The sequence below is a fragment of the Engystomops pustulosus genome, chromosome 6 (assembly GCF_040894005.1).
Source record: "Engystomops pustulosus chromosome 6, aEngPut4.maternal, whole genome shotgun sequence".
Taxonomy (NCBI): domain Eukaryota; kingdom Metazoa; phylum Chordata; class Amphibia; order Anura; family Leptodactylidae; genus Engystomops; species Engystomops pustulosus.
This window is the reverse complement of record NC_092416.1, coordinates 72,577,633-72,591,666: the sequence shown is the minus strand read 5'-3', so window position 1 is coordinate 72,591,666 and position 14,034 is coordinate 72,577,633. Positions and strand designations below refer to the sequence as shown.

The 14,034-nt window shown below is 43.8% G+C and overlaps 1 protein-coding gene across 9 annotated transcripts in view; it reads right to left on the bottom strand.

The window, feature by feature from the left end:
• The window catches only part of GRAMD1B (GRAM domain containing 1B), a 168,516-nt gene that overhangs the window by 83,873 nt on the left and 70,609 nt on the right, over positions 1-14,034 (bottom strand). The gene's annotated exons all lie outside the window — the stretch shown is intronic.

The following is a 14,034-nucleotide window of genomic DNA, read 5'->3' as shown; positions in this document are numbered from 1 at the left end:
AATAATTCCTTTATTTTTATAGCGCACACATTACGCAGCGCTGCACAGAGCTTGCCAAATCAGTCCCTCTCCCCAATGGGGCTCACAATCTAATCATCCTACCAGTGTGTTTTGAAGTGTGGGAGGAAACTGGAGGACCCAGAGGAAACCCACCCAAACACAGAGAGAACATACATACACTTTTTTTTTCTAGAATAGTTGTTACTTCCGTCAGTGCTTTGGATACCTCCTTATAGGACACACAAATAATCCAGCAATATGTCCAGGACATGGATACTTTCTTTTACCCTTAACAGGAGGCAAATAAAAGAGTGTGCAGTAGCATATCCATCGTGAAGCATTGTAGACTTGTGCCCAATATGGCAAGTGACAGAAAATGCCACAACTTTCATACATATTTCTATTAGGAATTTGTATGAACCCAAAAGAAGTCTACGGAAATTAATATTTCAGATCCGTAAACCATAGACTTTTTAATTGATTGGCTTCTTCACTTGACCATATAAAATAAGTTTTTCTTTGTAAGTTAGATTACAATTAAGACAATTTCTTCCTCATAATAGGTATTTTTATGATACAAATGGATGTTGTAGAACAATGAATGTGAGCAGTACATATGTCATAGCGCCCTTGGCAGGTGGGGAGAGCATCTCTGTCCTGTACATGTAAACGGGAGGAGAGCTGTGATGACATTAGCAGGATTGAAAAGAGTCACATTACTCTGCGTTAGCAAAACAAGTCCTGTTTTTGTGACAATCAGCAGAGCATTAATAAGGGCTAGGCTCGGCAAAATAATCCCACCACCAGCACACCGAATCCCCGAGCTACATAGCTTCCTGTCTGATGTAGAGAAGCATAAAGCTCCGATAACAAAGTATGACAGTCCATATACTTTAGTATACCATTACCTGACATAGACCCATACAGTTATCAAAGGATGCAACCAGTCAGTGAAAAGTTAATTGTCGGCTTGGAAATGCTATTGCATTATGTACCAGGAGTAGCTGAGAAGTTTGTGCATGGTCTCCCATCTGCAGGCAGCATGTCATAGAGGAGGAGTAGCTAAACAGATTGTACATAATGTCCTATGTGCAGTAAACATATTGTAGAGCAGGAGCAGCTGAACAGATTGTACATAGCTTCCCACCTGTGCCCCTTCACCCGGTGAAACGAATCCTGCAGCTGGGCAATGGCATCTGCATCCTAATATACGATGTATGGCACTCTGACCTAGGCGGGATAGTGTCATTGCGCTGCCATGCTTCCTGTCCCCTTTCCGATTATAGAAGATGTGGGAGAACAATAAATGGTAAATACATTTCAGTTAAGGGGTAAAGAAAATTGGATGGCACAATAAATAAAGTTTGCCTGGAGTCAATGTGAGTTTATATATTGGTGGAGGGGGGGGGGGGGAGGGGCATTATTTGTCAATACAGCATTTAAAAGGGAACCTGTCAGCACATTTGAACATATACAGTTAGTGACAGGTTCCCATTGAACCCTATTAACGGACACCCTTCTTTTATCTAAAAGTGGCTTCCTTCACATCCCCATATAATCAATTTTATCTTAGATTAGCTACAGAGGGGGTGTGCCTTGCCTGGTCGGCCCCTCCCATCTACTCCTCCCCATGTCTTCTTACTATTCATGTCATGTGACCAGGGTGAAGGCAGATATTTTGTACCGTTTAAATTTGCAAAATGTACCCCATGTATGTTTATAATGACATGAAATCACAGAAGCCTCCATGGACTTATACCCCTCCCCATCCTCCATGGAGGTTGCTGTGATTTCATGTCATTTCATGATACATGCAGTACAGTATGGGTACAGTTTGATAATGTAGGAGGCTAAATGACCTGAGATGATGTCACTGTGGTCACATGACATGAATGTAACACAAGGTAGACCTACCAATCAAAATAAAGAGGCGACTGTAATTAAGGCACAGTGCCCCACTGGCAGCTAATTGTAGGTCATATGGGGAGGACTTGTAACCCTGATCAGCAGGCGTTGTTAGATGGTGGTAAAATTCTGGTGACAGGTCTTCTTTAAGGAAGTTAAATGTAAATAAAAATAAGGGAGAGCATTATAGGTGAATAAATCATTTAGGGGGGAGCGCCATTTAGGACTTGGAATATGGTGCTCCCTAAAATATTTATTTACATATCGTATTCTATTAAATCATTTATTCACATATTAATGCCCCTAAAATGATAAATGATAGTGCACCTGTTAATATCTTAGTCACATAAATTCACAGAATAGGGGCTAACTTGCAGAACTGTGGGGGTCTCAGTAGTTATGATAATAAATTCTTTATTTATATAGTGCACACAGATTATGCAGCGCTGCATAGAGTTTGCCAGATCAGTCCCTGTCCCCATGGGGGCTCACAATCTGATCAACCTACCAGTAATTTTTGGAGTCTGGGATGATACCGGAGGACCCAGAGGAAACCCACGCAAACACGGAAAGAACATACAAACTCTTTGCAGATGTTGACCTGGATGCAACTTGAACCCAGGACCCCAGTGCAAGGCTGTAGTGATAACCACTGAGCTACCGTACTGCCCCACTTGTTTAGTGGGAAAGCCCCTTTAATGATTATTTGACATATAGTGGTCCCATAAATTATTTAAAATGTAGGGGGCACTATTTGTGAAATCATCATTAAGAAGAGTATTTTTTATAAAAATTGGGACATATTACTTAAAATATGTCCCAATTTCTATAAACAATGCTCTTCTTAATGATGATGTAACACTGCTGGGTCTGTTGTAGCACTAGGAGCTGCTTACTTTAGTCGAATTTCAGGGACCAGTTTGCCAAAGAAGAATGGGCTAAAATTCCAGTAGAGCATCGTAAACTCATTGATGGTCGCATTTATTATATCTAAAGTTTGTGCTACCAAGTACTACCAACTGCCAAAACTTTTGTCCAGCCCATTTTTGGAGTTGTGAGTAAAAAGATCAATGATTTTTCATTGCAAGGAAATAAATGAAGTTATTAATATCTAAGAATTTATGATTGCAATCTTTTTCTGGAAGAAAACGAGTATTATTTGACAGAATTGCAGGGGTGCCAATACTTTTGGCCACCACTTTATACATAAAACGTGATGTGGATCCAGCCTAACTGGCAACGTTGGTGCTGAGTGCTGGCATTTACCAAATTTCAACTACCGGCAGAAAACACAGGAAATCAGGGATAATCTGCTCAGCTCTTCTTGCTCTATAAAATGCTACCAGCAGATCGGACACTATTTACAATCTGCTCAGCTCCTCCTGATGCATAACACATTGGTTGCAGGTAGGCAGTTATGTACAATCTGCTCAGCATCTCCTTCTCTATAACATGCTGCATGCAGATAGGACACTATGTATAATGTGTTCAGCACCTCCTGCTACATAACACATTGTATATAGCTGCCTACCTGCAACCAATGTGTTATGCAGCAGGAGGTACTGAACACATCGTACACAGTGTCCCATCTGCAGGCAGCATGTTATACAGCAGGAGAAGCTGAGCAGACTGTACATAGCTGCCTTCCTGCAGCCAATTGGCTTAGCTTCTCCTGCTCTATAACATACTGCTTGCATATGCAACACTCCTGCAGATGCAAAGGGTTAGGTAGGTGTTGCGAAAGTGTCCCTCTCCATGTCAGAAGCTATAACATGAGCAACTTAGTAATTGCAGCACATTAACTATGTGTAAGTAATTATCCAATGATGTGGCTGTATTGTAATCTGGAGTGTGATTGGAAAGGTGCTTCCACCTGACCAGGGGGAGTATAAAACCCCTGTGCAGTGGGAGCACATGGTCTGTCTCAGGAGTCTGTTCAGTGAGAAAGACAGTGGGGCAGATTTATCAAGCAGTCTGAAAGTCAGAATATTTCCAATTGCACATGGCAACCAATCACAGCTCCCCTTTAAAATATTCACGAGCACTGGTGAAATGAAAGCTGAGCTGTGATTGGTTGCCATGGGCAACTGGAAATATTCTGACTTTCAGACTGCTTGATAAATCTTCCCCAGTGTGTACAGCACACCACCAGTGCTGCCTCAGATACCAATCCCAGGAGCAGTCAGAAGACTAACCCAGAGCTGCAGCTTCCACATAGCTCCATCTCAGTTATCCCAGCCTGCATATGGCATCAGGCTGGTGCACCATTCCTGCGGAAAACTCTCCATGACAACTCCATTAATTGGATGTTAATCGTGTTTGGCCGTTGCCTGCTGCTTGGAGTTCAATAAAGAACTAAGTTTGCACTACGTTGCCCAGCCTGATCCCTGAATATGGCTGCTTACCAGAGACTCATCCTACAGACACTCAGGGGTTGTCCCAGGGAGAAACCAGTATATCAGCCTCTCCCTCCTTATTTCTTGCACACACCACCTGCTGGAGGAAACCTGCCAGGCTGTAGGTCAGCCCTCTGGTCCCCACAGGGCTGGATTAAGGTTGGTGGGGGCCCCTGAGTGCAAAATATGGTTGGGGGCCCCATTGAATGTAGTCCAGACAGGGAAAAGCAATCGCTATATACCATTCCACAGCAATAACTATATACAGCCTTCCCACCAATCACTATATACAGCTCCCTCAGCAATCACTTTATACAGCTCCCCCATTGAATTTAGTCCAGACAGGGAACAGCAATCGCTATATACCATTCCACAGCAATAACTATATACAGCCTCCCCAGCAATAACTATATACAGCCTCCCCAGCAATCACTATATACAGCTCCCTCAGCAATCACTATGTACAGCCCCTCCAGCAGTCACTATGTACAGCTCCCCCAGCAATCACTTTATACAGCTCCCCCAGCAATCACTTTATACAGCTCCCCCAGCAATCACTGTATACAGCTCCCCCAGTAATCACTGTATACGGCCCCCAGTAATCACTGTATATGGCCCCCAGCAATCACTATATACAGCCCCCAGCAATCACTATATACAGCTCCCCCAGCAATCACTATATACAGCTCCACCAGCAATCACTATATACAGCTCCACCAGCAATCACTATATACAGCTCCACCAGCAATCACTATATACAGCTCCACCAGCAATCACTATATACAGCTCCACCAGCAATCACTATATACAGCTCCACCAGCAATCACTATATACAGCTCCACCAGCAATCACTGTACAGTCATGGCCAAAAGTTTTGAGAATGAGACAAATATTATATTTTCACATGATCTGTTGCCCTCTGGTTTGTATGTGTGTTTGTCAGATGTTTTTTATCACATACAGAAATACAAGTGCAATCATATTATGAGTAACAAAAGGTTTTATTGACAGTTAGAATGAGTTAATACAGCAAGTCAATATTTGCAGTGTTGACCCTTCTTCTTCAGGACCTCTGCAATTCTCCCTGGCAGCTCTCAATCAACTTCTGGACCAAATCCTGACTGATAGCAGTCCATTCTTGCACATCAATGCTTGCATTTTGTCACAATTTGTTGTTTTTTGTTTATCCACCCGTCTCTTGATGATTGACCACAAGTTCTCAATGGGATTAAGATCTGGGGAGTTTCCAGGCCATGGACCCATTTAGTCATCACCTTTGCTTTATGGCAAGGTGCTCCATCATGCTGGAAAAGGCATTGTTGATCACCAAACTGCTCTTGCACGGTTGGGAGAAGTTGCTCTTGGGGGACATTCTGGTACCATTCTTTATTCATGGATGTGTTTTAGGTAAGACTGTGAGACAGCAGATTCCCTTGGCTGAGAAGCAACCCCACACATGAATGGTTGCAGGATGCTTTACAGTTGGCACGAGACAAGACTGGTGGTATCGCTCACCTTGTCTTCTCCGAACAAGATGTTTTCCAGATGTTCCAAACAATCGGAAAGGGGATTCATTGGAGAAAATGACTTTACCCCAGTCCTCACCAGTCCACTCCCTGTACCTTTTGCAGACTATCAGTCTGTCCCTGATGTTTTTTCTGGAGAGAAGTGTCTCCTTTGCTGCCCTCCTTGACACCAGGCCTTGCTCCAAGAGTCTCCGCCTCACAGTGCGTGCAGATGCACTCACACCTGCCTACTGCCATTCCTGAGCAAGCTCTGAACTGTTGGTAGCCCGATCCCGAAACTGAAACACTTTTAAGAGACGGTCCTGGCGCTTGCTGGTCCTTCTTGGGCGCCCTGGAGCCTTTTTGGCAACAATGGAACCTCTCTCCTTTAATTCCTTGATGAAGGGATAGATTGTTGACTGAGGTGCAATCTTTCTAGCTGCGATACTCTTCCCTGTTAGGCCAGTTTTGTGCAGTGCAGAAACTTTGTAAAAATTTACATTTGTATCATTCTCAAAACTTTTAGCCATGACTGTATACAGCTCCGCCAGCAATCACGGCATACAGCTCCGCCAGCAATCACGGCATACAGCTCCCAGTAATCACTAAATACAGATCCCACAGTAATTACTATATACACCCCCCTGTAATAAATATATACAGCTCCCCAGCAATCACTATATACAGCCCCAGTAATCACTTTGTATAGCCCCCCAAACAATAACTATATACAGCCCCCTATAATAACTATATACAGCCTCCCTATAACTAGATACAGTCCTCCTACAATAACTATATTTCCCAGCCCCCTATAAAAACTATATACAACCTCCCTATTACTATATACAGTCCCACTACAATAACAATATACACCCCCCTATAATAGCTATATTTCCCGGCCCCCTATAATAACTATATGCAGCCTCCCTATAATAACTAACTACAAACAGTCTCCCTATAACAACTATATACGGCCTCCCTATAATAAATAACTTTATGCAGACTCCTATTATTGCTATATACAGCCAAAATAAATATATACAATCCCCCTATGATAACTATATACACTCCTAGGTAAAATAATAAAATTGCACTCCTCATCTTCCCTTGTGGTGTCAGGGCGCCGCCATCTTTGTTTAAATCCGATCATCCGACCATCTGAATTGCCCACATTTGGTGGGGACCCCTTTAAGGGCAAAGTGGTAGGGGTCCCGGGCACCTCCCTATGATCCGGCCCTCCATACCAAGCACTGTAACAACAGTGTGCCATAGGCCACAATAGCCAGCCACTCTGGTATTCTGGGCCCCGTCTGCCTCCAAGCCCACACTCTACCTAGTGTCCATCTCTATGATTCTACAGAACTTTCTCAGACTCTCTCTGCAACTCATGCTGCTCCCCTCCCCCACCTTGTCATCAGCACTTTGTGCACTGTGCAGATAAGCTTTTAACCCTTAGTGCTCACACAGCACAGGCTATATACTGCATATAACTGGTTAACTTATGTCTTCTTTCACTTATTACATGTTCCCCGCTACGCCATGTGATGGAAGCTGCCAGGGTTATCACCATATACATCATGGGATCTGTGGGCAAGCTAACTGGCCTCAGCTTGAGGGCATAGACAGACATTAGTCTCAACCCACTTCACCTCTGGTGAGAAAGATTTTTGTTAGACGCTTTCAGAAAAGAAAATGCCATAACTTTGGAAAGAAAAGGGCAAGCAGCACAAGGTAGGCATCATACTGTTTGTTTTCAAAGGAGGAATATGATAATTTGGTAAAATCATTATAACTTTACAGTTACATTTTAATGCTTTTACTAAAGTTTTTGTTGGTTATGACAGCTTCAAGACTCCTCCTGAATGGTGAAACTAGTCGCATGCATTGATCACACGTAACGTCGGACCATTCAAGAATGTCTTGGTTCTAGTAATGAGCGGACCTGTTAAAATTTTAAAGGAAACCTACCACTTGTAGTGGCAGGTTTCCGATGGAAATACCGGGCACCAGCTCAGGGTGAGCTGGTGCCGGAGCTTATTTTAGTTAGTGTTTTAAACCGCGGTATCGCGGTTTAAAACACTTTTTAAACTCTATAGCCGGCGCAGGCAGGTACGCGCTCGGCGCTTACCGTGCACGCGGCTCTCATTCACTTCCTATGTAGCCGCGTGCACGGTAAGCGCCGAGCGCGTACCTGCCTGCGCCGGCTATAAAGTTTAAAAAGTGTTTTAAACCGCGATACCGCGGTTTAAAACACTAACTAAAATAAGCTCTGGCACCAGCTCACCCTGAGCTGGTGCCCGGTATTGCCATCGGAAACCTGCCACTACAAGTGGTAGGTTTCCTTTAAGATCCTGTTCGGGTACTCCATCCATCTTTTAACTGTTAAAATGCTGCTGGCAAAGATCTATCACCAGATCAAGGATTGTAAACCAAACATACATATGTACTGGTGTGTGCCCCCTCTGGCAGGATGTGCTGTTCTTTTAGCTTCTTATGCCCTTGTTTTTAAGAAAAAAAAGGGCTTTAAAAATCATGCAAATGCATCTGAGGGGCTCCAGGCTCCATTAACTCCTCAGGAGCCTGGAGCCTCTCAGGCTCATTTGCATAATTTTAAAAGCCTGTTTTTTTGTAAAAACCAGGGTATAAGAAGCCAAAAGATGAGCAGATCCCAGCAGAGGGGGCACACACCAGTATGTATGTTTGCATGTTTGGTTTACAATCCTTGATCTGGTGATAGATGTCCTTTAAACTACTACCGGCAGAGCTGCATGCTGCCATTTTGGGTAGGGTCATTGGGAGAGACAATTCTCCCCAAAATGGGAGTACCTAGTGCCTCCAACTGGTTAGTGGCGGCACATGGCTGCAACCATTTAAATACCAAGGGGTCTATTTCTAATAAAGTTCAGGGTCAAGATCAGGGGCCCGAAACCAACAAGGTTCGGTAGGAACTTTGCATATCGGGTCAGCTCAACACTACTCAGTATTTTTTTCTATGCACACCAAAGTGTTCCTACCTACACACTTCACTGTTGGTATGGTGATATTCAGTGCATTATGTTGCCCCGCTTAATAGTGTTGCTGGGTCCATGTTTTTGGCGCACAAATCTCATGATAATTTACACTGGGAAGTTAGATTGTGGCGTAAAGGCTTAATGAATTTGCGCAAAAATGGACTGAACTGGTTGAAATAGAACTTGATCAATGAGCTTTTAGCTCAACTATTTGTGTGGAAAAAATTGAGCCACAAAAAGTGTGCGCAGGGAGAATGACAGAATCAAATAAAAAAAAAAAGCAGTGGGAAGCTGCTTAAAAGAAAAAACGTGTACCTGCCTCTGCGGTTTCTCCCTGTGTCCCGCACCACGTCTCTCTACTCCGTGCCATTTGTTTACAGGGACACGGAGGCTGCGCTGTGTACAGCTTCCAGCCCTGTTCAGAGCACAGTTTCCATGCGCAGAGGTATATACATGTTTATCTTTTAAAGGTGCTTCAACATACTTTTTGTTCACCAATTTCCAGTCAACAGCAATAGTAGACATATATTTACTTAAAGGGGTTTTCCCACAAACAAAAAATAGGCCCTATCCATGGGATATGGCCTAATTTGCTAATCAATGGGGGTCTCAGTGATGAGACCCCCTCTGATCACAAAAACGAGGGATCCCACGTACCTCAATTGGACCCCTTGTCGCTACATCAGACTAATGGAGCAGACGGCCGTGCATGACCAATCTCAGTCAGCTCCATAAAGATTACTGGAGCAGAATGCGCATCCGTCTGCTCCATTAGTCTGACAGAGTGATGAGGGTCCGACGAAGGTACATGGGACCCCATCGTGTTATCTGTGGATAGAGACTAAACTTTTGTTCTTGGGAAAACCCCTTTAATCCCTTAACGACCTGGCCCTTTTTTGTTTGTTCATTTCCATTTTTCACTCCCCACCCTCAAAATCTATAACTTTTTTTATTTTTTACGCGTAAAGAGATCTGTGATGGCTTGTTCTCTGCGTAACAAATTGCACTTCATAGTATTTAATATTCAATGCAGTGTACTGGGAAAAGGGGTGTGGGATTCCAAATGCAGTGAAAAAACACATTTGTGGCGTTTTCTTGTGGGCTTGGATTTTACAGCTTTTACTGTGCGCCCCAAATGACACGTCTACTTTATTCTTTGGGTTGTTGCGATCACAGGGATAACAAAATTTCAGGACAAATATTAATGCTGTTCTCCCTTTATCTGTCTCACATATCTAATGTAAGGCTACATTTGTCTTGCGTTTCGAAATGCGCAGTGCTTGTCTTGATCACATATGCCTTTCCATAAAAATGTATGTGACAGCCAGCGTTTTGCATTTCTTCATGCAACCCTAAATTTTCAGGATTAACGAGGTTTCTAGATGTCAGAACCCCACCAAAAATTAAGGCATACCCAAGTGATATGACACCTCTTTCAGAAATAAGAATAACCCATTAAAGTGTTTCTAACATGGATTTTTCATGGAGGAAAAACACAGGATAATTGAATTACTAACATACTGATCAAAATGGAGCGAGTTCATATTATTAAATTCAGACAAATCCAGCAGAGCATTGCTAAGTAATTAGTACGACACTGCATGAAGGTCTGCTTCACCAAGCACATGACTTTCTCTAGAAACACCTGGGGTGAGAGGTGCAGCTGTTGGAGGTTCACTGTAAGATTTGACAACTAGCCCACTTCTGTTCATGCAAAGCAACACAGGCTGCCATACATGGTTATAATGGGGGGCAATAGTGCAGTCAGCATCCAAATTTTGTTCATGTTTCACTCCAAATTAAAAAAACTTAAAGGCTATACATACTTCCAGCATGGTAGACATCAGGTTACATTAATCTTAAGAGAAAACTACCATCAAACCAGGGGCACATACTCATAGATCTAGGCACCGTGACTGTGGAAATCTTCTTATATTTTTTATTCATGGCCTCCTTCCTTCTAAAATCAACTTTTAAATTTTCTGAACTTTCTCAACTTTTATACATTTCTGAAGTACTCCTGGGTGTGATAGCCTTTGCTGCAGCTTCACAGGCCGTTACAGTGTGCAGAAGTGCTTCCCTCCTCCCATTGTGTGCTGAAACTTCGTCTGCTGCAGTGATATTATATCAGGCATAGTTTACTGAAGTACTTCTGCCTCTCCATATAGTGCACATTATTGCATATTGTGCTAATATATGAATAAAAGGAGGCAAAAAAAAAAAAAAATCACATCTTTATGTCAATATCAGCATCAGTCTGTATCTGATGATTGCGATTTGGAGTCTTCGCTATATGCAAATACATTTTTCAGGATGTTTCAAAGGAAAACATTGTCTCCGTGCCGTTTGTTTACAGGGACACGGAGGCTGTAATGTGCCCACACAGCCCCACCCAGTAAATAATGTGACCACACAACCCCCCCAGAAAGTAATGTGACCACACAACCCCCTCAGAAAGTAATGTGACCACACAACCCCCCCCCAGAAAGTAATGTGACCACACAACCCCCCCAGAAAGTAATGTGACCACACAACCCCCCCAGAAAGTAATGTGACCACACAACCCCCCCAGAAAGTAATGTGCCCACACAGCCCCCCCAGAAAGTAATGTGCCCACACAGCCCCCCAGTAAGTAATGTGCCCACACAGCCCCCCAGTAAGTAATGTGCCCACACAGCCCCCCAGTAAGTAATGTGCCCACACAACCCCCCCAGTAAGTAATGTGCCCACACAGCCCCACAGTAAGTAATGTGCCCACACAGCCCCACAGTAAGTAATGTGCCCACACAGCCCCACAGTAAGTAATGTGCCCACACAGCCCCCCCAGTATGTAATGTGCCCACACAGCCCCCCCAGTAAGTAATGTGCCCACACAGCTCCCCAGTAAGTAATGTGCCTCACACAGCCCCCCAGTAATGTCCTCACACAGCCCCCCAGTAAGTAATGTGCCCACACAGCCCCCCAGTAAGTAATGTGCCCACACAACCCCCCCAGTAAGTAATGTGCCCACACAGCCCCACAGTAAGTAATGTGCCCACACAGCCCCACAGTAAGTAATGTGCCCACACAGCCCCACAGTAAGTAATGGGCCCACACAACCCCACAGTAAGTAATGTGTTCTCCCCCTTCCCTTAGCCGCTATTATGTTTCCTCCTCATCTCGCTTGTGTGCAGCTCTGTGCATTACTTTCCCCTGCCAGTCATGTGATCATGACATTACAGGTCCTGTAGCCTCCGGGAGTCTTATTCTCTAGGAGGCTAGGACCTGCAGGGGAAAGTAATGTTCGCATCACGATCTGTGTCCTGAGGACAGGGATCATGATGAGAGAGGGGAGGGGATGTTTTGGCAATTGTCCTGCTGACCCGGGGAGATCCGGGGCTCATGCCAAAATATCCTCTAACCTAGCAACGCCCCTGGGATGTATGACAACTTTGCCTTTTACTTTCATTACTGTTCCTGCAACAGTTTGTGAGCTTGTTTACATAAGAAATTGGATGGATTCTTACTGATTGTGGAAAGGGACTGCTTCTCCCTTGGAGGGAGGTGGAGGTCATGTGATTCTCCTTGTAGCTAGCAGGAGAGCCTTGTATTTGTGCAGATCTGTAGATGCAGAATAGTGATGGGAAGGCCAGATTCTTTTTGTGAGCTGGATCATTTGGCTCAGCTTACTGAAAAGAGCCGGCTCTACTGAATCCTTAAGGAATTTTATTATTGGCAGTCAGTAACCTCATTCCACACCACTTTTAATCCAGTTTTATCAGGTTAAAGAGGCATGGCTTTTTGATTAGGGGCGGGTTTAACTGCAGAAAGCGGCTCCCGTCTTTTACCTAAAAAAGCCAGCTTTTATAGCCATCTCGTTAATGAGCAACAAATCACTTACGCAGAAGTCGCCTACACAGAATAGGGCGGTAGAAGGGCTACCATGTTCCATATGAGACCCTCTATACCAGTGTCATTCTGCCAAACTTTCTGTCTCTCTGCACCTCCACCTGTGTCATACACTCCTCTGCAGCAACCCTCACCCACCTTCTGCTATTCAGACATGATCATCACAGCAGAAAAGCTGTTAATCCATGGGAAATGAGGGCAGCTTATAAATGATATAGGGCTGCCCAGACAGTAAGAGGTTAGTGTCCGCCCACTTCACTGCTGACAAGATTTCTGACAAGTAGCTTCAGAACAGAAAAATACCATAACTCTGAAAAGAAAGGGCCAGCGAAACAATATGCACAGCATTCTGTTTGTATTGAAAGAGGGAATCACATATGAAAATTTGATACAAATCATTATGAAGAGGATCTAAGCAGATTGCACATTGTGTGGTATCTATAGGCAGCATCATAGAACAGGAGGAACTCAGCAGATTCTACATAGTGTATTATCTGCAGGCAGCATGTTATAGAGTAGTAGGTGCGGGGATGATTAGACTTTGGGGCACATTTACTAAAAATGTAACGAAAATTGCACTAAAAGTGCTCTGCCTGTGTATAATGAATGTGGCACTTTGTTGCACTGGCCCGACAGAGTTCACCAACTTTTTTGTGGTGCACGTTTAACAAGGGGCATGTGACAGGCTTTGAACGTTAAATTCGGCACACAGTCCGACTGAGCGCAGGAGCGCCCCCCCCCCCCCCTAAATTGGTGTTGCATGGAGGCCAACACCATTGCACCACAAACCATTTACTCCTAAAAGAACATGGAAAGTCAGTCAGAAAACAGGCACAAAGCCCTTAGTAATGATAATAGTAAATGTGCCCTATAGCGTCAATCTGCAGGAAGAATGTTATAGAACATGAGGATCTGAGCAGGTTGTAAAAAATGTTGTACATGCAGGCAGCATGATAAAAAACAAAAAACTAGAGGCGCTGAGCAGACTGTACAAAATGTCCACCTGCAAGCAGCATGATATAGAGCAGGGGAACTGTGCAGTTTGTAGATAGTGTCCTGTCTGCAGGCAGCATGTTTTAGAGCAGTAGTAGCTGAACAGATACTACTCATCCTAGGATTAGGAGTCCAATGGGAGGCCATTTCTGTATACGCCTACAAGGAAGGATTTCCACAAAACTACAGATGAATCTTCTCTCCTCTTCCTGCTATTAACAAGCTGCCTGCAGATCTTATATGAAAGCCATTATACTGAAAATACAGACCACTTTCCTCCTAACAAAAAAGAACAAGTTGGATTTTATGAACAAAAATGTCAGCCGTTTATATCAA